Raw genomic sequence first — 25,292 nt, forward strand, 5'->3', positions numbered from 1 at the left:
CCTGGTCTGCTAATTCTAACATCTGATTCAGTTCTGAGTTATTTTTTATTGATTCATTTATCTTTTCACTTTGATTGTAATTTCCTGATTCTTTGCATACCTGGTAAGTTTTTACTGGATACCAAACACTATGAATTTTACCTCGTTGAGTACTAGATATTTTTGTAATCTTATCGATATTCTTGAGCTACATCTGGGACATAAAGATACTTGGAGACAGTGTGATCTTACTGGGTCTTGTTTTTAATATTTGTTAGATAGGGACAGAGCAGTGCTAAGTCTGGTGTTAATTGTTCCCCACTGCTGAGGCAAGATCCTTCTGAATACTCAACTCAACATCCATGAATCTGAGATGTCCCAGTCTGGCTAATGGCAACAGGCACTATTTCTAGCCCTGTCTGACTGCTAGGCCTTGCTCCTACTAATTATTTCCAATGGTTCCTTCCCTGGACTTGAGTAGGTTTCTCACACACCGGCCCTGATTAGCACTTAGCTGAATACTCAAGAGGGACCCTCTGCAGGTCTCCAGGGTTCTCTCTGTAGCTTTCTGCAGCTCTCTCCTCTCTGATACTCTGTCCTGGACTCTTAGCTCCATCTCCTCAACTCAGAGTCCACTGGGCTCCACCTGGGTCCCCCCACCCTGACCCATGGCCTTGAAACCCTCTCAAGGCAGTGATTTGGGGCAGCCACTGACTTACCTCTTGTTTTTCATCTCTCAGTTATCATTGACCATTGTTGTCTGATGTCCAACATCATGCAAACAAACTGTTGTTTTATATATTTTGCTCATTTTTTCATTTTTTGCAGGTGAGAGGGCAAATCTGGTCTCTGTTGCTCCTTCTTGGCTGGAAACAGAAGTTTCCCAAGCAGTTTAAATCAGGGAAACAATGAAACAGTTTGACCGTTAGAACAATTCCTCTTTCTAGAAGTTCTTCCTAATCTCCCTGGGATCTTAGACATCCAGCCCCCTTGGCCTGAGTGAGCCCATTCTCCTAGCCTCCTGCAGCCCAGGAAGGAGGTTTTAGTATGAAACCAGTCTTTCAAGACAAGCCCTAAGAGGAGAGGCTGTGCATCTCCTGGGAAATGACACAGCCTGCCCTACTGTCACCTTGCATTTCTGTCTGCAGGTCCCTAGCACTCTGAGGCAGGAGTGCTTGGGTGAGTGAAGCGGCATGTCATTGTTGGCAAAAGCAGGGGAACTGTTGCTGGGAGAATGCTCATGGGCTGCAGGAAGAGACTGGCCTTTACATTGGAACAGCACGTCTCGTGCCAGTCTTATCCACATCTTGACCCCTATGGGGTCAGCAAGCAAAGACTTTCATCCACCTCTTAGATGCTTAGGTGTAAGAGGTCTCCAGGCTGCTAAATGGCAGAGTTTGCATCCTTGAGCACTTGTGCAGAATTTGGGGCCCTGGGCATCTATTTGGGTAGCTCCAGGGGGCCCTCTGACCCTACCTACATCCCTGAGAGGCTCAGCAGGAAGGACTGGAAGTGACACTTGCAGCCGTCACTGCCACGTCCCTTGCCAGCAGGAATCTCTTTGAGCTAAGTCCAGGGAGTGCTCTGTGAAATACCCACCGGGGGACCATTTATCGACTCCAGCCTGGCCTGGTCAGTGCAAAGCTGGCAGGGACTGATGAGAATGACCAAGAGGGCACAATACTGGTCAGGCAGGCACACGGCCATATGGAAGGAGGCCTGCAGATGCTGTGTCCTTGTCACGTGCAAAATGCTACCTGGGAGGTGCTGGTGGAATTTTCCACCAAGGCCAAATTGTGGCAGACCATTCTAGGCAGCTGTTTCTGATTCTTGTCTGCCCCTGCCATCCTTAGTGCTCAGAACACTGGAGAGGGAGAGGGGAACCCGATGGGCTTCAGAGTCTCTGGCACATAAGCAGGATGGAGAAACTTCACTGCTGTAGGCACCTAAGAGCTGGAAAGTCATGTTGCTTGGTGTCCTCAGGCTGTCACTGGAGCAGGAAAGAGAAATGCAGGAGGCTTATAGAGCTATTTTCTGATTACTTGGGGTGCAACATTCCTAACCACTGGAACTCTCAACCAGAGGCTCCAAACTGGGGGCTTCAGGCAAAGTTTGTGACTATGGTGAAATTTATGGGTTTTAAACTGGAATTAGTTGCCAACATCCTCAAATTGAGAGATGACATGGAAGTATCTGGATTTCCAACTTCTCTTGAAAATTGGAAGCTCAGGTAACCTTGAACTGAGCAGTGACACCCTCCACATCCTCACAGTACCCCCTGCTCCGTATTGTCTCCCATACGGAGGCCAGTGATACCTGCCCGATTCCCGGGGACATTTATCTCGGGGTCCTGCCAGTGTTGGAAGGCCCTGTCTTCCATCACGTAGGACCAACCAATTCCATACGCTGTTATGTCTCCATGACACACCCACCCCAAACCTCTGATCCTCTGAACAAAAGCCCTGGTTCCACATAACAGGGCTTCCCCACCAAACCTGCCCCTCAGGAAAGTTCCCTGAAGCTCATACTTAGGAATGGTGGAGATTTGTATTTTGGCAGAGGGCATGCATGCTGATGGTGGAGTTCTGGCTGCCAGGAGGCTCACAGGGGAGCTCCTTTAGAGGAGTAAAAGTCCTTCCTGGTGACTTGTCATGGGGTCAAGGTTCAGAAGGCATTCATGCATTCTTCTTTGGAGAAGATGGGTCACCCTGCTGGAGGCAGGCGACTGACTCAAATGACTTGTGACTTGTACTGGGCTCTCTCAGCCCTCAAAGCCTATGGCTGAAGGCTCCCAAAGATGTGGTTTATATTTTCTGTATATCACAGTGACCCCAAGAGAAGACCACAGAGAAGATCCTGGGGCTCTTTTTGGAATCAGGGAGATTGTTCAGTTGGCTGGCATCAGGGGCTGGCTTGGGGCATCTGTGAGAGGCCATGGAAGCTACGTTTTCCTAGTGGAGAAGTTGTTTGGGCCACCCCTGGGGATGTCTCCAAGGATGAATTGGACACGGCCCCAGTGGGGTCACCTTGGGATATGGTGCTATGGCAGATACTGGAACCATGGAAACCAGGGTCTCACCATGCAGCTGCCACCAATTGACAGTGAGATGGCTGTAAACAAGTCACGTAGCCTCAGATGCCTTGTGCATCACTTAGGAGAACTTTGCCTGTAAATAACAGAACATGTGATTGAAAGTAACAAAGTAATAAGTACCTGGTAGTAGGAGGCTCCTGGGCTGATTCAGAAAGAAACTCAGGCACCATCTCATTGTGTCAGCCTCATGGTTGCAAGATGGCTGCCATGGGTTCAAGCCTCACCTCCTCACAGGGAAGCATCCAAAGTTAAACAGAAAGGTGGCAAGGAAAAAGGGTGCTCCTTGTGTATCTCTCTCTCTTGATTGGGTTGGGGGGTGAGGCATTCTTACCTGGGATCCTTTGAGCGGAAGTCTTATTGGCTAAAATGGGTCAGATGGCCACCCTTAGCTGGGAAGGAATCTAGGAAAGTGAGTATCAGGCATTTCTTGCCTCTGCTATGTCTTGGCAGCATGGAGAAGGGGGAGGAGAATAACTGTTGGGGGGACAGCCAATAGAGGCTGCCCTGCCTCAACTATAAAATGGAAACTGGACGGAAGATCTTGTGCCCAAGGGTGCAGGTTTACCTAAGCTTTGTTGCTCAGAGCTATTATTTCAGAAAGTGCTAGAATATTAAAGGCTAAGTTAGTCTACCTCCCCTGGCAGGTTTTCAGTTTTTCTTGCATACTGGTCGCCCTTGTGAAGGGCCTAGTGCTTCGATATCATGCCCTTCCTTCATTAAAATCTCTATCGCCATGTATTACCATCAGGGAAGAAGGCATTTGATGTGAAGAAATTCATACTAAACTATTAGTGGCTAATAGATGCCCTTCTTGGTCCATGTTGATTAATAAATGAAGGCTTGTTAACTTCAAAAAAAGGAAACATTATTAATAGGTCTTCAGACTTTTAAGAGAAACAAATTGTTTCTGGGAAGTGGCAGCAAATCCAGGATGGAGGGCATCCTATCTGCTGTTATTGCATCAGTGGATGGCAACCCTGATGGGGAAACCTTTTGGAAGTGGAGGCAGGGTGGGAGAAATGGCATTCATGAAAGCACTCGTATGTGTTAACTCATTTAACCCCCACAGCGATTCTATAAGACAGCCATTAGAATTCTCATTTTCTTGATGAAGGGAGAGAAACTCAGAGAGGTTAAGTCACTCATCCAAGGTCACACAGCTGGGAGGTGGAAGAGCAAGGATTCTACCCCTAGGCCCGTATGGCTCAGGGTCCCTGTTCCCAGCCAGCCCCTGCATCTCTTTCCTTTTTTTCAGCTTCATGTTGAGGGAGCCTTGGTTCAGCCAGGCTGTCTGAGGGCGTGGTCAGAAGTCACACGGAAATGTGGCCCCCTCCATTTGAGTGTCCTCAGATGCCCTTATGGCAGGGCTGTGCCCTCCAGCAAGTCAGGGCGAGGGGAGGAGAGCAGGATAGCTGCCAGGGGAGCAGGGATGAGCAGCAGGTCTACTGGGCCTCCCTGTTCCTGGGCTGTCACCATTCCTGGGCTGTCACTGCAAAGAGGCCCAGTAACATTGCGGGGACAGAGCCAGAATTTGCTCAGTGCCCAACCCTGTGCAGGGCTGTGTCCCCAGAGCCACCTGCAGAGGACTGGCAGAGCTGGCTCATCCTCTTTAGATGCTAACAGAGAAACCCAGGGCAGGGGAAAGGACCCACCCATGCCCAGTGTCCCTTTGTGGCGAGGCCGGAGCTCAATGCCAGGCCCTGCCGACTCCTCATCCAGTGTTTACTCCAGCTTGCCACAGTCATTAACTTTGTCTCAGATTGTTTCATCAGAAATTTATGACGCACCTACTGTGTGTCAGGCCCTGAGGTAACGAGGTTGAGTATGGTAAGATCCCTGACCTCACTGAGCCTTAGAACAAAGACAGATACAGTGTAGGGACATTCTTGAAAACAGTAAATGTACCACATAAAGACCCCACAGAGGATACTGGCCTGCCCCGTGGCAAACTCCAGTGTCCCCAGGGCCATGCTGATGCCATGCTGCGTGAAAATGGGGAGATGAGCAGTTGGGAGTGGTGGGGACTGCAGCTCTCTATGAGAGTAGTCACACCGGCACCAGACAGTTGTTAATCTTGTGGGGAGTGTGAGATCCAGGAACCTGGTATTCCCATTTTTAAAGAAAGTCCAGAAATCTGCGCTTTTATATGTCTTCTTCCTAGTATTTAAAACTCTCTCCAAGCCCACCATAAAAAAAAAAAAAAAAAAAAAAGACATCTGCAGGCTGGATTCAGCCCATGGCTCCCACCCCACTGCTCCTCAGGCAGAGAGAAGGGAAAATTTTTTTCTAAAGTCACACAGCGATAGCAGTCAAGCCAGGCTTAGAACCTGAGGCTCCCAGTCCAGGCTGAGGACCTCATGGAACCTGCTTCACATTAAGGTCAAAGCCCATTCTCTCTTCTGAATGTGCAACAATAGTTCATCTTTAGTAGCAGCTCACTTTGGGTAAGAGATAGCCCTCCTGAAACCTCTCTTATAAGAAACAAAACTAGGAAATTAGCAGCAAGCCACGTTAAATCTCCTGGCACTTTCCAAATACCGCTCTGATTTTAATCCTGATGCTATATTTGATATGGAAACATTTCTGATCCTTCTTTCTTAGCATGTAGGGGACCTGAGGCTCCTTTCTAAGGGAGGCAGAGCCCATTGTATGGAACCTGAGGCTGTCTTCCAGGCTGCCAGGACCTGTGCAGGGCCAGCCTGGGGGTGGGAGTGAGGTCCACTTTATATGGTCTGTCCCACCATGTCCACAGCAGCCGCCTTGCAAAGACCTCCCTTCCCAAAGCCTGGACCTCAAGGAGCTTGAGTGCCATTAATTAGAGGGGTGGCAGTTTGATTAATAGCACAGGCTGAATGAGCTCAATTGGAGGCCTTGCTCTGCCACTTGCCAACTGTGTGACCTTGGGCATGTCATGTCACGTCTCTGAGCCTCAGGATTCTTCATCTGTAAAATGGGTTAATAATGTTTATCCTAAAGGAAAGATGGACCTGGCACTTGGCTATTAATAGTAATATTAATTACAACAAATCAACGTGTAGTTCAGCCACATTAGGAAATAAAAAAGGTTGGGCAACAGCAAATTCTGCAAATGTTTTTTTCTTCTGATGTATGCCTAGGTATTTAAGTAGCATTTTACTAAGTGCCAGATCCTGTACTAAACACTTTATAAATACTGACTCATTTAACCTTTGTGACCACCCTCCCAGGTAGATGCTACTTTACAGAGTTACAGATAAAGAAATTGAAACACATAGAGTAAGTAACTTGCTCCAGGACACACAGCTGGGCTGCAAACCAAGCTGTGTGGCTCAGGGTCTGTGCTCATTACTACTCCCTTCTATTCTGAAACACATTTTCCAATTTGGAATCGATCCACCAAAAGAAGAAATTATTCTTTCTCTGCCTGAGGAAGTAGTTGAAAGACTGTGCCACTGGGAAACCAAAGACGTGAGTTCAAATCACAACCTGGCTTCCTGCTGGCTGTGTGCTCCCCACCCCCCAAACTTAGCCTTGCTTTCCTCATTACCAAATTGGGCTAATAGCACTACCTACCTCTCAGTTTGGAGAAACATGGAGCCAACCACTGGGTGTGAAAGTGCTTTATAAAGTTTTCAGTGCAGTATAAATGCAGAGTATTAATAACAATAACTTCCCCTGAGCCATTTTACAAATGGGGGCTCTGGAAAATTAAATATGCAGGATCATAAAGCTGTGTTACCCAATAGCAAAGGCACGGAATCAACCTAAATGCCCATCAGTGGTAGACTGGATAAAGAAAATGTGGTACCTATACACCATGGAATACTATGAAGCCATAAAAAGAACAATATCGTGTCCTTTGCAGGGACATGGATGGAGCTGGAAGTCATTATACTCAACAAACTGACGCAGGAATAGAAAACAAAATACTGCATGTGCATGTTCTCACTTATAAATGGGAGCTATATGATGAGAACACATGGACCTGTAGAGGGGAACACCAGTTACTGGGACCTCTTGGAGGGTGGACGGTGGGAAGAGGGAGGGGCTCAGGAAAAATAACTAATGGCTACTAGGCTTAATACTTAAGTGATGAAATAATCTGTACAACAGACCCCTGTGACACAAGTCTACCTATGTAACAAACATGCACGTGTACTCCTGAACTTAAAAGTGAAAAATAAAAATTTTTGAATGAAGCTGTGTTACCACTCAAAGGTGGCCAGCGTTTAAGTGTTGCCTGCTGCTGTCTGTGAGGATGGGGGAGACTCAGTCAAACCAGCAGGCAAGGAGCAACGCCCCACGCTCCCAGCCATGGACGGGCAGCGAGAGGTCAGTCTGTCCCCGAGGATAAGGGGTCTGTCCTGGTGGCTTCTCCACTGGCTCTGCCCCATCTTTGTCACAGATTTGGGTGTGTTTACAATCAGACACTAAGAGGCTCAGCCCTTCCACACGCACAGCATCGATACCCATGTGGGTTGTAAGAGGATTTCTGCTTTTGCGTTGCTTGGCAATATTTTGTTTAAATGAATTTATGCCAGGGATTAATATAGTTTGTGAGCTGAACTGCTTACTTGGCAGGAAGTGGGAAATAAAGAGGGCTTGAAGAGATTTGGTGTGAAAACAGCTTTTAGAATGAGAGCGTGCAGGTGAAGCCTGGGCAGTGGAGCTGGACTCTGGAGGAAGCATCCCTGGGTTTCATCCCTGCTTGGCCACTTCCCAGTTGTGGGACCCTCCGCCTGCAACCAAACCTCTATGCCTTTGCCTCCGAAAAACAACGCCTCTACCCACAGGGCAGGTGAGGGTCGGCTGAGCTGATGCCTGTGGTCTCCCAAGCACCGGAGAGGCATGTGGTACACGGAAGGCCGTCGGGGGGAAGTGGGCCACACCAACAAATGAGTGATCAACACATCCTACTTCTTTGTGGAGTCCATATGCGCAAGTTCGCCTCCTCCTTAAAATGTATATACCCAGATAATGTGTATGCCCAGATCAATACTCACAGTGCTTTTGTGGTGATTTGTAGGCGTGTGCAGAGCGGTGGAAAATGGGAGTTGCCCGCAGCATGTCCCCAATGGAGGTGGAGCCAGGTGACGCTCTGCCTTCCTGCTTTAAGCTCGTCCCATAAGCAGGGGTGCCTTCTGCAGTCTGTGTGGTACCGCATATTTCCCACTCTGTGTGCTTTCTGTTGGTGGATTTACTGTTTGAAATAGCCCCGAAGCGCGGTGCTGCCGTGCTGTTTTGTGTTCCTCAGCCAAGAAGGCCGGGCTGTGCCCTACGGAGAAAACGGTGTGTTAGGCAGCTTCATCCAGGCGTGAGTTATGGTGCTGTTGGCTGGGAGCCCAACGTTAATGAGCCAATGATAGGTATTAAATAAGGCATCTTTAAACAAACAAAAAATACTTAAAACAAGGTTATATATTGATCTGTTGGTGAAAATGTTGTGACCAGAGGTTCCCAGGAACCTGACCCCCTATTTCCTAGGAGCAAAGGTTCGGTATTTGCCAATTCAGCACCCACAGTGACTTTATAGAGCAGAACTACCACAAATAATGAGCATCAACTTTATAACCACAGTCCCACCGTGGTGACTGCCTTTCTACTTCCAAAGGGATGCAGGAAAGAGGTTGGTTTTGGGTTTTCCCACCGTGGCAGTTGCTGTGAGGAGCGACTACGATAAAGGCTGTGAAAGGAGATTGTAAACAGTGAAGTCCGTGGGTCGGAATTGTGAACGCCATCACTTTCACTATTGCATGGACGCCCTACTACAGGGAAGTTGTCCTGTGCTGAGGCCTGCTTCAGGCTGTAGGGCTGTGGTTGAGCTTCAGGGCCTTAGGAGAGAGCAGTGAAAGGAGGCAGAGGACGTCCTAGAGGACTCCACAGGCATCTCTTCCCTGCACCTCAGTCATTCACCAGAGCTTGGAGAAGGACTGCTCCTGGCTGCTGTTCACTCTGTGGCCACCACCCAGTCTGGCCACCATTGCCTCTTGCCTGGATGGTGGCATGGCCACCTCACTGCTCTCAGCCTCCCTCTGGGAGTCCTGCACCCACTGTCTACCCGCAAAGGACAGACTTCTCACCCTTCCACTGTACATTTGTTAATGGCTCCCCATTGTTCTCAGGAGAAAGTCCAAAGGCTCCTGAGGCCCTGGGTGGTCAGGCCTCTGCCACATCTCCAGCTTCGTCTGAGGCCATGCAGGTCCTCACCCCCTGCTGCAGCCACACCGGCTTCCCCACTGGTCCTGGAACGTGCCACACCCCTCCCGCAAAAGGCTTTTGCATCGCCCAGCCTCTCCCCTGCCCCCAACACCTGTACCTGCTCCTCACCTGCATAGCTTCAGGTCTCAGCTTGAGTCGCCTCCCTGATGACCCTGGCCCAGGATCATCACACAAAGTGGGCCCCAGGATGTAGCCCCTCCTCCACCCCACCTTTTTTACAGAACCTATCTCAGGTGACATTTCGCACTTATTTGAGTGACTATTTGGTAAATGGCCATCAGACTGTGAAGGCCACGAGGTCAGACACTGGGGCTGCCTTAACTCACCACCACATGCCCAAAGCAGGGGAGAGGGCCTGGCACATGGTAAGTGCTCAATAAACATTTACTAAGTGGGGAAATTCCTAGTGAAGAAGATCCAGGCTCTTCCCTTGCGGTTCACAGACTGGAAGGACAGTAAGCTAGCATCTATTACACCCAACCTTGCACAAGGCTCCAGCGAGGGGGAGCATCATCTTTCTCACATTTTGGAGGATGATGAGGCTCAGAGAGGCTGGGAGAACTGGCCCAGGGTCACACAGCTAAGAAGTGGCAGGAGCAGGATCTGAACCCAGGACTGGCTAACCCAGAAGCCTCTCCCTCCTGCCCCTGCCCTGTCCTCCCACCTTTGTTTGTCCAGGCCTCCATATTACAGCTTTATATAGGAAAGGAGGCATCTCTTAGGGTACTGAAGCCTTGACCTCATGTCACCAGTCTTTTCAATATTCTCTCCTTTACATAAGCTGGTCCCAAAGGCAGAGCAAGATGCTGATGCTGCCCCCAGGGACCATGTGCTTGTCTGGCTGGCTCTGGCACATCCCCTTGCAGGAAAGCACCTGCCTCTTAGAGAAGCCCAGTCTATCTGACAGATTCAGAACCTGCCGTCCACACTGTGGGGCATGGGGAAGCTTTGGCGTCTGGAAGGCCTTAAAGGAGCCACAGGATGATAGGAGGGTGGGACTTAGTTGACTCACTCACTCTTGTTTTACACATGGGGAAATGGAGGCCCAGAGAAGGGAGGCAACTCATCCAAGTCTGGGGAGTGAGTTTCAAAAGCAAAATGAGAAGCCCGGGCCCTGGACCCCTGGGCAATGTCATTTTTGTTTGCCTCAGTGTCTCACTGGTAAATGAAAAGGGTGTGTGTGTGTGTGTGTGTGTGTGTGTGTGTGTGTGTGTGAACTTTCTGCTAGTTCTCTAAAGGAATGAAAATAACCTTGGGTAGGTAATGGGACAGGGAGAATCCTAAGTCATCAGCCAAATTATTTATTCATTGACATCTCCACCCATCCTTTTATTCACTCATCCTTTTCTCTCCCCATCTGTATCTCCATCTATTCATTTATCAACCTCTCCAACCACCAATTCATCCACCAACCCATCCATCCATCCATCTGTCCATCCCCTTCTCTCTCTATCTGTATCTCCATATATCCACTTTTCTTTCTAGCCATCCATTCATCCATCCATCCTTTCACCAGGTTCTCACTAAGCATCAATTCTGCGACCGGCTCTGTGGGGTAGAGATGTAAAGGCTCACTCAGTTCCAGCCCCTACAGAGCCCCCCAGGACCCTGGGGGCAGCAGGTCGATGAGCCCACATTCCCCCCACCCCGCCCAACCTTGTGAGGATCACACCAAGAGAGACATTCACATCCTGGCCTCACAAAGAAGAAACAACAAAGTGGAAAAAGGCTGGAGTCCCCAACTCTGAGTCCTTTACCCTGCCTCAGTCCTTTATAACGAGGTGTGTTTGGGCAATGCCTCTGTCTTCTGGGACTCAGTGTGCCCATCTCTGCTGTGGGTAGGTTGGACTAGATGAGAGTTTCCCAAACTCCAGTTGTTTCTTTCCCTCCCTCCACACCTGGAGATCAGAACACCTGTGCTAAAAAGTACTGAAAATCTTTATTCAAATGAGCTCACTTTTTTTTAACCAAAATAAACTTATTTTAGAGTGAAACTTTATTGCTACCATAAATGGGAAAAAATGGTAACAGCTGTCATAAATAGAAAGTAACAATTTAAAAAAACTTTAGAAAAAGAAGGCAGACTGCTGATGCTATTAAATCCTGGGTGGATACTGCATCCTACCAGTGGAGGTCTGCTCTCCTTGTTTAAGAGAGAATTTAGCAAGCGTCGGGGAGGTGTTAAACATAAGATACGCACACTAAACTCAGACTTTCTCCTTGGAGAGGTTTCCCAGAGTGTGCCTCCCCTCCCTGGGTGGCAATGGGAGGGGGTCCCCGCTGAAGGTCCCTGAGTGTGGGGGCACCACTCCTGCCAGAGGGGTAGCCCTGGCTCCATCCTGGCCACTCTTCTCCAAGCCTTCCGAATGCACCCTGGACCCGGCCCCTCTTGAAAACTCAACACCTCCCCCTCCTCCACAAACTGCCCAGGAAGCCAAGGGTCAGGAAGCCATGATCCGGATTCTGTAACCCAAACCAGGGAGTATCTGCGTCAAATCCTGGCCGAGTAGGAAACCAATACGGGAATCTGAAGCCATCCCATCCGGGAGCTCAGCAGGTGCCAGGGGCAGCCCATCACTCAGAGAAGGCCCTGACCCTTTCTTATCTCCCCTGCAGCTGCAAGACTCCTCCCCCTGGCTCCACCACCCCTCACCCTCTCACTCTTGACCCAGGCCCCCGAAGCCCATGACAGCATGGGGTCCCAAGGTGTGGCATTTTTGAATGTCCCTGGGGCACTATCAAGTATAATCAGGAAAAAAAATATGTCTCTTAGCTAGGCCAATGCCTTAAGTACCCACAGACTGTTCCTTCCCCTGCAAGGCAGGTAGCCTCGAGGAGCCAGAGACCTTGTGTAGCCAGAATACCCACGTTTGGGTTGGGTTGTGCCCCAAGGGCGCCCTGCACGTTCTCACCTCTGAGTTTCTGGGGCCTGCTGAACCTCCTGCAGCAACACTGACATCAATGGTATTATTTACTTGAAAAATTGTTTCATTTTGGATTCAGATTTCAGAAGGGCATTTGAAATACCAAAGCTGCTGCCAGCTCTGTTAAGGACACAGAAAGGCCTGCTTTCCCATCTGGCCTTGGCTCCAGCCTGGTGCCATGGTGGGAGTCCGGTATCTTTGCACCACCAAGCCCTCACCCGCACATCTGAACAGCCAAGCCAGAAAAGTCCAGAAAAGGGAAAACATTTTAAAAAAACAACATTGGGCTTTGCCTTAGAAAGTGCTTTTCCTCTTTAGTTAATAGTTACAATCTCTTATACAGGTCTTATATCTCATTCATTCATGCATTCATTCATTCCACCAGGGCTGATGTTTGACTGACAAGCAAGGTCAGGAAAGCCCTGTTAGTTATTTATAGCTAGCATCCCCCTTGGCACATGACAAGGTCATGCTGCTTGTTAAATACTTAAAACCTCACCCCTGTGTTCAAAAACTTTGATTGAGCATACACTGACATTTCAGGCACTGAGATTGTCAACCCCCGGACACACCAGCGTCCAGGAACAGTCCCTCCTTCAAGAGCATATGGCCACTGCAGGCTGAGACACACCCACCAATGCAACACAGGGATTCTTGTGACGGAGACCCAGACATAGAGCCTGCCCTGAGCGCTGGAAGAGGCAGGGGGGCCTCATATCTCGGCCAGAAATAAAGGAAAGACATTTTGGAGAAGTTCCTGAAGGGGTGAAATTCCACACTTTAGACTTACTAAATCTCTGAATGACAGCGAAGGAAGGTACCTGAGAGATCTTTGAGGCCACCATTCCCTAAAGTATATTCTAAGGAATGCTAATTTATTCCAAAAAGGATTTCAAAGTCTAGTTAATATGGGAAATGCTGGGTCAAACCAAACTAAGCTGGTTTCTATGCCGCAGGACTTATCAGAGCCTTAGTCATTGCCTTGTGAAATCTACAAGGGGGATGGGAGCTACAGGGAGCTTCTTGAAAGACTAGTGCTCCCCAGAGCTCACTCTGAGGGACTCTAAGCTAGTCCAACCCTTTTTCCACAGACAAGGAAACTCAGGCCCCAAGAGCAGCTGGCATTTGCCTAACATCTCACAGGGAGCAGAGGGTGGAGTTGGAATTAGAACCCAAGGCTTCTACCTTGGAAGCAGGCTGTTTAGGGCATGTTGTTTGGGCCTTGGGTGCTACTGGCACGTGAGAAGAATGAGGTTCATGTGGGCTGAAGCAATCCTGAGAGGCTTCCTGGAGGAGACAGGACTTGTGGAAATCCTGGGGCTCCTGGAGCCAATGACTCATGACTTTATTGACTGAACAGTGGTATCACAGAGAACCAGGTACACACTGGAACCTCATTGCCAGCCAATTTTCCTAGAGAGAACTTCAGGATGCAGGCAGGACTTCCACCCGAGGAGATTAGTCCCTGAGCTTTCGAAGGATGAAAGTGCTTGGAGGTGTATTTTCATCTTCAGTGAAGCCTCCCTGATTGCCACCGCCAAGTTAAAATGATCCCTCGCCTCCAGCCCTGATTTCTCCCCTTCCATTCTTCCTTTCGAGTTTTGTTTTTGGGCTGTGTGAGATCCTCACTAGTTTATAAACCATTTGAAAGTAGAATGGGTAGTTTATTCTTCCTTGTTTGGTTGTTGATCAAGAACTCACCAGTCAGGCACGGTGGCTCAGGCCTATAATCCCAGCACTTCGGGAGGCCAAGGTGGGAGTATTGCTTGAGCCAGGAGTTCAAGACCAACCTAGCAAAATCCCATTTCCACAAACAAAATTTTTAAACAATTAGCCGGGTGTGGTGGTTTGTGCCTGTAGTCCCAGCTACTCAGGAGGCTGAGGCAGGAGGATTGCTTGAGTCCAGGAATTTGAGGTTACAGTGAGCTGTGGTTGCACCACTGCACTCCAACCTGGGCAATAGAGAGAGCCCCTTCCTCAGGAAAAAAATAAAATAAAAAAAAAATAAAAGGAACTGACCAAGGCCAGGCAGAGTGCTCAGTGTTTTCTATACATCCTTTCCTCTTACCTTCACCACAGCCCTCTGCAGGAGCTGTTTCTACCCCCATTTTATGGAAAACAAAACTGAACCTCAGGAGGCTGAAGTGACTTGCCCAAGAACATGGGCCAGGAAGCTATGGAGCCAAGATTCAAGCCCAGGCGATGATTTCACTTTGCTGACTGACCTGTGAAATTAGGCCCACCTGAGTCATGGATGATCCCACAGGCATCCTGCTCTTCTGGGACAGTGGCTTACCTGGGCCCTGTTCCTGATTAAAGCCTCTGCAAGGCCCCCAGGCCATGCTCTGAGCTCAGCCCCATCTCAGCTGGTTCACTGTAAAAGGATCCAGGGTGAGAGGTGCGGTCACCTGCAATTTAGAAGGGCAAGAATCATAGATTCCAACAGCTGGGATGGCTTCGGCCTCTCACACCCACTGCCTGCTCTGCTTGGACTTGCCCCTGGCCTTCTGGGGGCCTAAGCTCAGTTACTCACGTATCATTCCAGAACCATCCATGTTAGAAGTCAGGGGATTTTTCCAATTTCACCAATTGTTTTCCATCCCAGGCCTTCACCTTCATTTATGGACAGAAAAACCTGTATGCAGGGTTCATGGCTGCTGTCAATGCAGATGAAATTTTAACGGTGGTGACATCCAAGAACCGTCCTCCCCACAGTCCTGGTTTGGGCCAGGGGCTGGGGTCTCCTTTCTTCCGTAATTAAAAATTTACTAGTGAGGACAGATCACTCATCAATCTTTCATCCCAGCAGTCCCTGTTGGAGAAGACGTGGGCACCACTGATACAGACAGCCGCCCACAGCCCTAGGATGACACTACAGTCTACAGGAGTTCAGGGCCTTAGGCAGGGAGCAGGTGGGCCCAGGGGAGCCTGGGGAGGCCCCTCGAGCATGGCTAGAAGGTGCTGGGCGTGACAGGTGGCCAGTTTTCAGCTTTCTGCCTCGTATGGGCATCAGGGAGACATCAGGGAAAGGCCCACAGAAGGTCAGCAGACGTGGAGACGTGGGCCTAATTTCACAGGTCAGTTTGCTCCAATGCGTGGAACAAAACAGTGAGGGCATCTCAATGACCGTGCAGCTAGTGATGCTCCAGATAAAGCTTAATGGGGCACTGCATGTGAGGGCTTCTGCACAGGGCCAGCCCGGGAGCACAGCCTGGCCAGCGGTGCTGGTTATTCTTATCGTCATGTTGACGTGGTTGCTTCTGTGCTGTGAATACCATGTAACTTCCCTGGGACTCAACTTCCTCACCTGTAATGTAGGAGTAATAACAATGCCCACCTCATGCAGTTGTAGTGAGGAGTAAATACTCTGGGGTTTTAGATTTAGATTTAGATTTCGTGCCTGCTCAGAGGAACCCCTCCAAGTTGGCCTTATTAGTAACACTGCTATTGTCAAAGGGAGCTAACTCCAGTCTCCTGACATGGCCACGGCCTCATGGATCCCAGACCAGAAGGAAGGGGCAGCCTGTGAGCAAACAAAATACTGGCACTGCCACTCTCTGGCTGTGTGGCCACTGCAAGCTCCACCCTTCTCCTGACCTCAGTTTCCCCATCTATACAAAGCAGGTGCTGAAGCTGACGATCACTTCTAATTCCAGGTTCCAAGAAACCCTGCATTTGGCTGCCTCTTGTCGGGCTCATGTTTTTCCCAGAAAAGATTTGGGGCAGGGAGCTCTAGGGTTCCGGAGCTGGCCCCGTGACTGCTCTGTGTTGGCCTCGTGGCTGTGGGTTCCCTGCAACTGGGCTCCTGGATCACTGTGAACTCTGGGATGGGCTGTTTTTCTGGGAAGGGGACAGGCTGGCTCAACAGTGGTAGGAATTTGAAGGGTGTGCAGTAGAAGAGAACAGGCTGGAGGGAGGGGGGAAGGAAGATCAGGGCCCAGCAAGCTCCAGGTGCTAAGGTGAGGGTAGCAAGGGCGGGGCGCCAGAGGACAGAGCAAAAGCTCAGGTTCAGGCCAGCTGAGCAGCACAGCGGAGCTCAGGAGGGTTCGGCACCAAGTGCTCAGTGCCAACTCATAGTCAGTGAGGTAGAATGGAGCCTTCAGACACTTTGTAGGACCTGGTTAGCCCTGGATTGGGGCCTGAGGGTGTGAACCCTGTGAGTGAGTAGGGCACAGGGAGGCAGGGCCATGGTGCCGGATGCCTGCCATTTGCCCCTCAGGATCTGCTCAGCACTGGTATCCTGCCTGCTGTGTGTCCAGGGAGGTGGCTGGTAAGGGCTGCACCAATGGGCGTCCTCTCCCTCTGGTTTCCTGTTAGGTTTGGCCAATGAGTAGCTCTGGCGAGATATAGAGTGACCAGGAGGGAAGTTAGAGTGTGTAGCCTCCCAACTCCCTCCCTCAGGGTCAGGGTCCCTTGGGCTGGCTGCATGCTTTGATCACAGGTGACAGCTCCCATCAAGCATCTGCTCTGCACAGCCCTCTCTGGAAGCTGCCCCGTCCTCCCATCTCCTTCAGGACTAGGAGTGCAGGAAAGGAATCCCCCCCGCCTCACCGCTTTCGCTTGTCCCAGGAACCGCACCATCCTTCCGGGTTTCCCTACTCCTGCCACACCTTTGTAGAGTTCCTTCCTTAAACCCTCCTCAAATGACAGGGATGCCCCCAAATCCCTGACTGATTCAGTCCCCAGAGCCACAGGCCAGGGATATTGGAAAGGGCCCCAACCCCAGACTTTGTCCAGAGCCTGACTTTACCTTCTCACCCTTGGTTTCTCTAAGAGACAAGCCCAGCTGTCTTCCTCCAGAGTTCCCAGTTTGTGTGTCTGGATCCAGCAAAGGGAGGGGAGAGGGGAGGATGCCCAGCCAAGCCTGGGAGATTTGTCTCTAGGGAGGAGGCACAACTAAGCTTTGCAGGTCGCAGCATCAGACACCAGAGCAGAGGGGAGCCCATCCTGCTGGCACCTGGCCCAGAGATGCAGCCCTCCCCAGCAGAGCCAGAAAGCCTGACTTTTGCATGAAATCCTCCGGTTTCTATACTAGGATTGGCTCAAACAGTACATTTAAAACTGTTTCAGTCAGATCTGAATCCCTGGCCCCCAGTTTCTGACTCGGAAAATACAAGCTGCCTTAACGTGCTTTTCTGATCTCGTTTTCTCTTAGGGTTCCCTGCACTTACAGCGTGGACCGTGAACCCCAAAGGAGACGGTGAGTGTGAGAGCCATGGGTCCTGGTTCACCTGGGGGCACCCATAGAAGCCTGCTCGCATCTGTGTGCATCCAGAGCTTCTGGCTGCCTTGATTTAGAAACACCCACCGCCTCTCTGCACAATCATCCACCCCCATTCCACCCCCATTGTCCAATGCCCAGCCTCCCTAGCCCACTTCCCAACACTGAAGCCCTCAGCAGTGGCTTTCAAAAACTCCTGCTATTAGTAGAGGAGGAGTAAAGGCAGAAGCAGGTCTGAAAGCTGCAGTTTGGGCTTATATCCAGCGGGTGACCGCCTCCCCAGTCCTCACAGAGCCTACGCATTGCCACTTTACCTTGGTGTGATATTCTACCAAAAGAGAAGTGTGCTTGGCTTACTAAATGTCCTTTTGAGATAAAGAGCAATATTCCTGTGTGGGCCCTGGGCTGTCATATCTGTCATCCACACGTCAGCATCTTTTAACACCATCAGATGGTTTTTCAATTACTATCTCCCTGAGGTCAGTCCACTGAGGGGTGTTTTTGACTTGAAGCCTTGAGAAAGGGGAGCCTGAGTGGGTCCTGGGAGCCTACAGAGGTCCTTGGAGCTCAGTGGCCTTTTGCATTGAGCTGGCCCTAGGAGCACCGTCTTTGGCCCCTGTCTTGGGTTAATGGGGCCACTGTGGGCTAGCCTGAAACCCTCATCATCATAGTGTCTGTGGGAAAACAAGCTTGAGGCTCTGAACCATCTGTTTACAAACAAGTCTTAGGAGACACAGCCTCTTTCTCCTGGGGGGACTACCTGGGAGTTCTCTGGAATGGACCAGCAGATCCCCTGCCAGTGGCTCTGGGGTGGCACTTTCCTGACAGCCTTGCAGGTGGGTGTGTGTGGAACTGGCTTCCTTCCTAGGCTGAATTAGCCGCTGCTCCAAAGTTTGACAAGAGAGAACCTGCCCCACCCAACACCCCCTCCCCGTGGACCTGTCACAATGCCCAAATCACCACCATGCGTGTCGCTCCTTGGAAGAGCATGGGGAAGGAACCTTGAAAGCTTCCATCAAAATATCATCTATAGGTCAGCTGTGGTTACCTCTAAGTTTAGAGATTATGGGCAATTTGGGTTTTCTGTGTTTTCTAAGTTTTGTGTAATAAGCACATGTTTCTTTCATGGTTGTTTTCTCAAGTGCTCTCTGGCGTGGTCTAGAAACCCATGGTCATACATGTGTGTTGTAGAAGTGATCTGACCAGATTGGCCCCAGAAGAGAGCAGGGCTCTGGAAACTGGGGCGTGGGTACCTTTTGATAGAAAAGCAAAAGGTGATGCTGGGGAGAGACTAAAGAGCTGGCAGGGGTGAGGCATGCCTCCTCCTCCAGTTTTGCTGCCATCATGAGCTAAAGACCGAAAGCATGATAATTTTCTGAAAATAATGTGGACTTGATCTTTCACTTCTGTTCCACTGCTCATGACCTCGATAGCCTTGTCTCTTCCTCTCCACACTCAACTCCTCCCAAGGTAGGGCCTTGTCTCCTTGTTCATGCCTGGGGCTTAGTGAGGTGCTAATTTGCGTGAGAACTGGTATTTGCCATGTCCTACCATGTGCCAGGCACGGTACTGAGGATTACCTCTTACATAGGTTCATCCTGAGAACAAGATGCAATGATTATCCCCATTGTGCAGGCAAGGAGACTGAGGCTCAAAGAAGTGAAGTGACTTGCCCAAAGTAACTTGACCATTCAGGCGCAGGACTGGAACCCAGTCCATCTGACTTCAAAGACCTTATTTTGCTACCACATCCCTACAGAAACAACATTACATTTGTAAAAGACTGGACAATGGATAAAACAATGTATTCATAATTTCACTTCCCTGCCGTGACATGTTTGGGGTATTTTTGTTCTCCCTCCTGCTTTTATCTGTATACATGTTTTCATTAGTGCATCTTTGTCTGGGCTGTTACACAGCTGTGGCTATTCTAGTGGGGTCAACACAGCGATGAGGGTTTGTGTTCCAGATGAGCAGATGGCCAAGTGGGCATGTTGGCCATCACCTGGTGAGGGTCAGGTGTGCCGCACCAGCTTGTGCTCCCTTAGGGCACACACCAGCTTTGCATCTTCCTGGTCCTGCACACCCACTACCTCATGTTGCTGGCAAGATGGGAAGGCAGAACAGGACACCAGGGCTGGATCTGGGAGTCGTCCTGCGGCTGCCCTACTCAGGAGTTTGTTCCTGTGTGAAGACCAGCACTCACAGACCCTCTGGAATAATGGCCAGGCCCTTGGTCTTTGGAGTCAGGCAAAATTGAATTTCAATCCTGACTGTTTCTTTCTCAAGCTTTGCGTGACTTGGGCACGTGGGTGACTCTACCCCTTTGTGCCTCCATTTCATCATCTGTAAGATGGGTGTCCACTCCACAAAATGCTGAGAAAACAGCCAGGCCACCTCCTTTCCTTCCTTTCTTAAGTAACCAGGCTCTCACCTGAAGGGCAACTTCATTTTATCTGGGGATGGCTGTCACTTTCTTGTATTGACTATAGGCAGGTAACTTGGGTTTTATTTTGTTTGTTTTTATTTTTGGAAGATGTCTAAAATTATAACAGAAACCCTGGGAATCTTTTAATATGTGTGATGAGAAATTGTTACACCCTTGAAAGTGGCATAACCTACTAGAAAGTTTCAAAGGCTTTTAAAAAGTTTCCTCTTTCAAAATATAAGGAACTAGTAATTTCACTTCTAGGACATTTGCCCTGAGGAAATAACCCAAAATATATACAAAGATTGATCTACAAGGATGTGTATCACAGCAGTATTTATATTAGTTAACAATAGGAAACTACGCGAATGGCTGGCAACAGGGAACTGGGAGTCGGTTGTGGCAATATAGATCACAGAAGGAAGATTCTGGGCAGCCATTGAAACTGTTTGAGATGAATTTTTAATAATGGAGGAGAAAGTGTTCATATTTCGGTATTAAGTGAAAAGGCAATTTGCCAAAATTAATCCAAACTGTATTTTTTTAAATAGGTAGACAAAAACAGAAGTAAGCAAGAGAGAAAGGATTGGGGAGAGAGAGAAAGAGAAGATAGAAGAAACAGATATAAAAGTGTGGGAGGATAACAGGTGACTTGTTTTTTTCTTTGTGCTTTTCTGCACTTTCTAAATTTCCCCCAGTGGAATGTTCACTGTTTATATAATCACAAAGAGGAGTTAGAGTTAAGAAAAAATCCTCTGCCCCCACCAGTGTGTGTGTGTGTGTGCATTTTGCTAGTCAGCTGTATAAGAAAAATGGTTATGTTGGCACTTTTCATTCTAAAGTATTCTTTTTCTCAAAAACAAATTTTTTTTATTCAAAGCCAATGTCAATGTCACATAGTCTTCCTTCTGTCCCTGGAGCTGCAGTTCTGAGAGAGCTGGCTTTGGGACTGTATTCATGTATTCATGTTAGGGCTGCCATAACAAAGTACCACAAACTAGGGGGGCTTAAACCACAGAGATTCATTTCTCACAGTCCTATAGGATAGAAGTTCAAGACCAAGGTGTTGGCAGGGCTGGTTTCCTCTGAGTCTTCTCTCTTTGGCTCCTAGACAGCTGACTTCTTCTGTGTCCTCACCTTCCGAATATGTCTGTGCTCAAATTTTTTCTTATAAAGACACCAGTCAGATTGGGTAAGGGCCCACCCTAATGACCTCATTTTAACTTAATCACATCTTTAAAAACCCTATATCCAAATATAGTCCCATTCTGATGTGGCAAGTGTTAGGATCTCATCATATGAATTTGGGGGCCACAGTTCAGGCTGTAACAGGCACAGCTTGTTCCTGGCAACTGTGACCATTTATTTTGCAGAGCACAGAACTTGGAGCTGTAGTGGGATCAGGGGAGAGAGTTGAGTGTGGAAGGAAAACTCATGTCTCCATCCTTAAGAAATCTCTGGAGAGGTGTGATGCAGACACCTAAGTAGATGGTGCACTTGGTTACACCTTACCTTCCCAGCAAGACCCAGAAGCAACAGTACAACCATCCCAACTGAGCCCATCCACCACAGAGTAGCTGCTCAAGGCCGTAGCAAAATAGTTCAGCCTGCAAACATTAATTTTACTAAGAAACTCTCATGAAGTGAGAAGCAGTGAGTTAGAGATAAATAATTTGACAGTTAAAATGGGCTTCTGGACATTAAAACCTGAATATAAAAAATAATTTTTCTTAGCATCAACTCCAAAGTGATTTTGATTTATAAAATCAGTGGTGGAGAGACGGACTAGGATGAACAAGTTGGATGTGGTTGGTGATGGTTGCTGAGTGTAGCAGAAACAAAGCTTCACCTCTGTGGACCTTGACACTGGCTTAAAGGTCCTCCTGTCCCTTGTCAGCTGACCTTCTGAGATCACTGTGAGTCAAAACCACTCTGAGGGGCTGGCAGTTGGACTGTTGGAGCTCAGTGTAGGGTAAGAGTGTGGCAAAGCTACCTTTAAATATCTCTGCAAATGTCTTACTTCCTGCCTTTGCCTAAATCCAAAACTTGGAGTCATCCTTGACTCTCCCTTCTTTTCTGCTCGTGTCTTGACTGTCATTGTCTTCTATCCACTTCCTGGGGACATCACAAAATCCAGGCCACTGCCGTATCTTGCCTAGACCACTGGGTCAGCCTCCTGGTTGCTCCCACTCCTACACCTGTCCCTGATCACCCACCCTGTGGCAGTAGCCAGAGGGTTCCTTTAAAAACACAGATCTGCTCACATCACTCCCTGACTATAACCCTCCAGTAGCTTCCTGATGCCCTCAGGCTAAAATCCAAGCTCTCCTGACAATAGTGGCTTAGGGTGCTTCCTGCCTTCACCTCTGGCCTCTGATCCCACCAGCCCCCTGCTCTCTGTGTCCAAGTGATGCTCAGCTTCCGTGTCTCCAATGCTTCTCACTCACTCTACTCACAGGGTAGAATCCAGGACCGTGCCTGAGATCCTGGAATTGAGGGGACAGTTGATTAAGGAAACAGCCCCGATAAATACAACAACTTGGCTTCGGCATTTTTCTCTTATTCTCTTATAGCAAAGTCTCTTCTCTCAGCAACTTTCCTGAGAGACTGAAAATTGGTCACTATTCCTAGAGGTCTACTTGGTACTGACTCTTTATTTCTTGCCCAAATGTCCTGGGACTCCATGCCCTTGTAGATGTTAACAAATGAGTCAACCAAATAAAGTCCTCGGGCCTGCTGCCATCCTGCCTCTCATAGAACCCTCACAGCCACTCTGGGACATAGGTCGGTGGTATTACCATTATCCCCACTCTACAGACAACAAAACTGAGGCACAGAGCGGGGAGGCCACTTGCCAAAGCTCACCCAACTACGATGCGGGAGAAAAGATTAAAACCCAAGTCACGAGACTGCACATTCAATGTACTTTTCTCACTTGTGTTTCCGTGTTTAATCTTGCAGTGATTTTTGAAGGAAATGACCTGGTACATTGTGCTTTCAGAGCATCTGTTTGTTACCTACTAACAAAGCACTTTTTCTCTTGAGCTCAAGCTGTTGAAACTGTACAGCCCTACTGTGATTCCTGCCACATCTGTGTAAATAAATCCTTATAACAACCAGCTGGAAAGCAAAACGTTCCATGAGGTACCAGATCATTTATATGATACCTCTTCCAGCTGGCCAGTTTTCTTGGTGGCACGCAATTTATTCATTCATTCAGCAATACATATGGAGCCAAACACTAGGAATACAGCAATGAACAAAGCAGACATAGTTCCTGCCTTCAGGGAGCTGACATTCTCCTGAGAGAGATGGACAATAATCAAATAAACAAATGCACATGTAATATGCTGTAAAGGCTGTCAAGGAGAATACACCTGGGTGAGAGGAGAGACGGTGAGGGGCTACTTTATATAAGGTGCTCAGGGAAGGCTTCTTGGAGGAGGTGACCTTTCAGGCTGGAATGAGGGAATGAAAACCAAGAACAACATTCCAGGAAAAGGGACAAGCAAAAGCCTGAGGCAGGCTGAAGCTTTGGGTGTTTGGGGAACATCAAGGAAGCTAGGAAGCCAAAGGACAGCACAGGGGAGGGAGAAGTGAGAGGTGAGGTCAGAGAGGTAGGTGAGAGGCTGTGCCTTAATTCCAGGTGAGGTGGGGCACTCAAGGGTCTTGAGTGGGCTGGGTGGGGGATGCAGGCTCCCCCAGCTGCTGTTTGGAGAATCTGCTACAGGGGGCAAGAGCGGAAGTAAGGAGAATGTTGCCATTATCCAGGTGAGAGATGATGGCGGCTGGGCCAGGACAGTGGCAGTGGAGGAGAGAAGTAGCTATGTTCCAAACAGATGTGACAGTTGAGCTGACCTGACCTACTCTCACATTGGGGGTGAGATTAGAAGGAAAAAGAAGAATCAAAGGTGATGGGGTGTGCTTTGACACCAATGGTGTTTTACAAGTCATCAAGGGCACTAATCACCCAGAGCTAATGCAGACGCCACAAGTTAAAGGGCACAGTCCCCAGTAAGACTGCCCCCACTTAGACGCCAACTACCAGGAGGGTCCCCAAGCTGCCTGCAGTTCTGACCAGCTGGCAACAAACTCAGGGGTTCCCACAACCCCCTCTGGTTTGGTAGTTCACTAGAATGACTCACCACACTCAGAGAAGTGCCACTTTTGTGATTACTGTTTTGTTATAAAGGATATAAATCAAGACCAACCACACACAGGGTGAGGCCTGGAAGGGCCCTGAACACAGAGCTCCCACACATTTTTCAGGGCATGAAATCAAGGCACATCACCTCCCAGGAACATCATTGTGTTCACCAACTGGGAACTCCACTGAGCTTTGGTGTCCAGAGTTTTTATTAGAGCCTCATCACATAGGCTTGATTGATTGAATCATCAGCCATGAGACTGAACTCAGTCTCCAGCACCCTCCCCTTGGTGGATGCCAGGCTGGCTCAAAGCCCCAACCCTGTAATGGCATGGTTGTTCCTTCTGGTGCCCAGCCCCCATCCTGAGTCATCTCATCTCTTAGCATAAACTCAGGTGTGCTCTAAGGGGTTCATGAATAACAGAGATGCTCCTACCACTTGGGAATTTCCAAGGAGTTAGAGTTTGCCTTCCAGGAACCAGGGGTGAAAGCCAGTCAAATTTTTTTATTATACAACCATATAACCGGGTGGAGGCTGGTGCTATTTACTAAGACTAGCAGAAGACCAGAGAAGGGGCAATAGGTTTGGTACAGGAAAACGGAGGGTAATGGTGTGGACATGTCAATTTTAAAGTGTTCATTACATATCAAAGTGGAAATGTAACTTAGGCAGTTGGAGCTATGAATCTGCCGCTCAGGGAGATATCAGTATATAGATCATATTTAAAGCCATGGGACTGGATAACCGAGGAAGCCAGTGTCTTTAGGGAGATTAAAAAAAAGAGCTCACAGCTATGCCTTGAAGCATCCCACACTTAGTTAGTGGTAGGGAGAGGAGGGGCCAGCAAAGCAAATAGAGGAGGAGGGGCCAGAGAGGTAGGAGTAGAACCAAGGGAGTGCAGGGTCTCCAGGCAAGTGCTTTGCAAGGAAGGGTGAAAAGCAGTGTCAAATGCTACTACAGGCCAAGGAAGGGGAGGACCAAGAAGTGGCTTCTGGACTTGGCAAGATGAGGGCCACAATAATCTTGAACTGAGTGGTTTCTGGAAAGGGGAGGTGACAAAAGCCAGTCGAAGAAGACTAAGGTGGGAATGCTTGGTAAGGAAGCAGAGATAGGGAACGAAGAGCCCAGAGGGGCTGGGAGCCTGGGGAGGGGTTAAAGTGGGAGCTGTCATAGCACACCTGGTGACCAGAGAGCATGTGCAACACCTGCCATGTGCCCAGTGCTGAGCCAGGAGTTGTAGGTGACTTCTGAAAGCTCAGAGTGTGGTTGGAGAGGAGAGATGGGAGTCACCATCCATACT

General features: G+C 48.9%; 1 protein-coding gene across 7 annotated transcripts in view; it reads left to right on the forward strand.

Annotated features, from left to right (window-relative positions):
• Positions 1 to 25,292, forward strand: part of ATP2B2 (ATPase plasma membrane Ca2+ transporting 2) — a 381,947-nt gene that overhangs the window by 62,894 nt on the left and 293,761 nt on the right. For all 7 annotated transcript variants that reach the window (XR_012090577.1, XR_012090579.1, XR_012090580.1 and 4 more), the window contains exon 2: positions 17,351 to 17,395. The gene's annotated coding sequence lies outside the window, so the exon portion shown is untranslated. The remainder of the gene's footprint in view (positions 1 to 17,350; positions 17,396 to 25,292) is intronic.

This window comes from Chlorocebus sabaeus, chromosome 22 (genome assembly GCF_047675955.1).
Source record: "Chlorocebus sabaeus isolate Y175 chromosome 22, mChlSab1.0.hap1, whole genome shotgun sequence".
Lineage (NCBI taxonomy): Eukaryota > Metazoa > Chordata > Mammalia > Primates > Cercopithecidae > Chlorocebus > Chlorocebus sabaeus.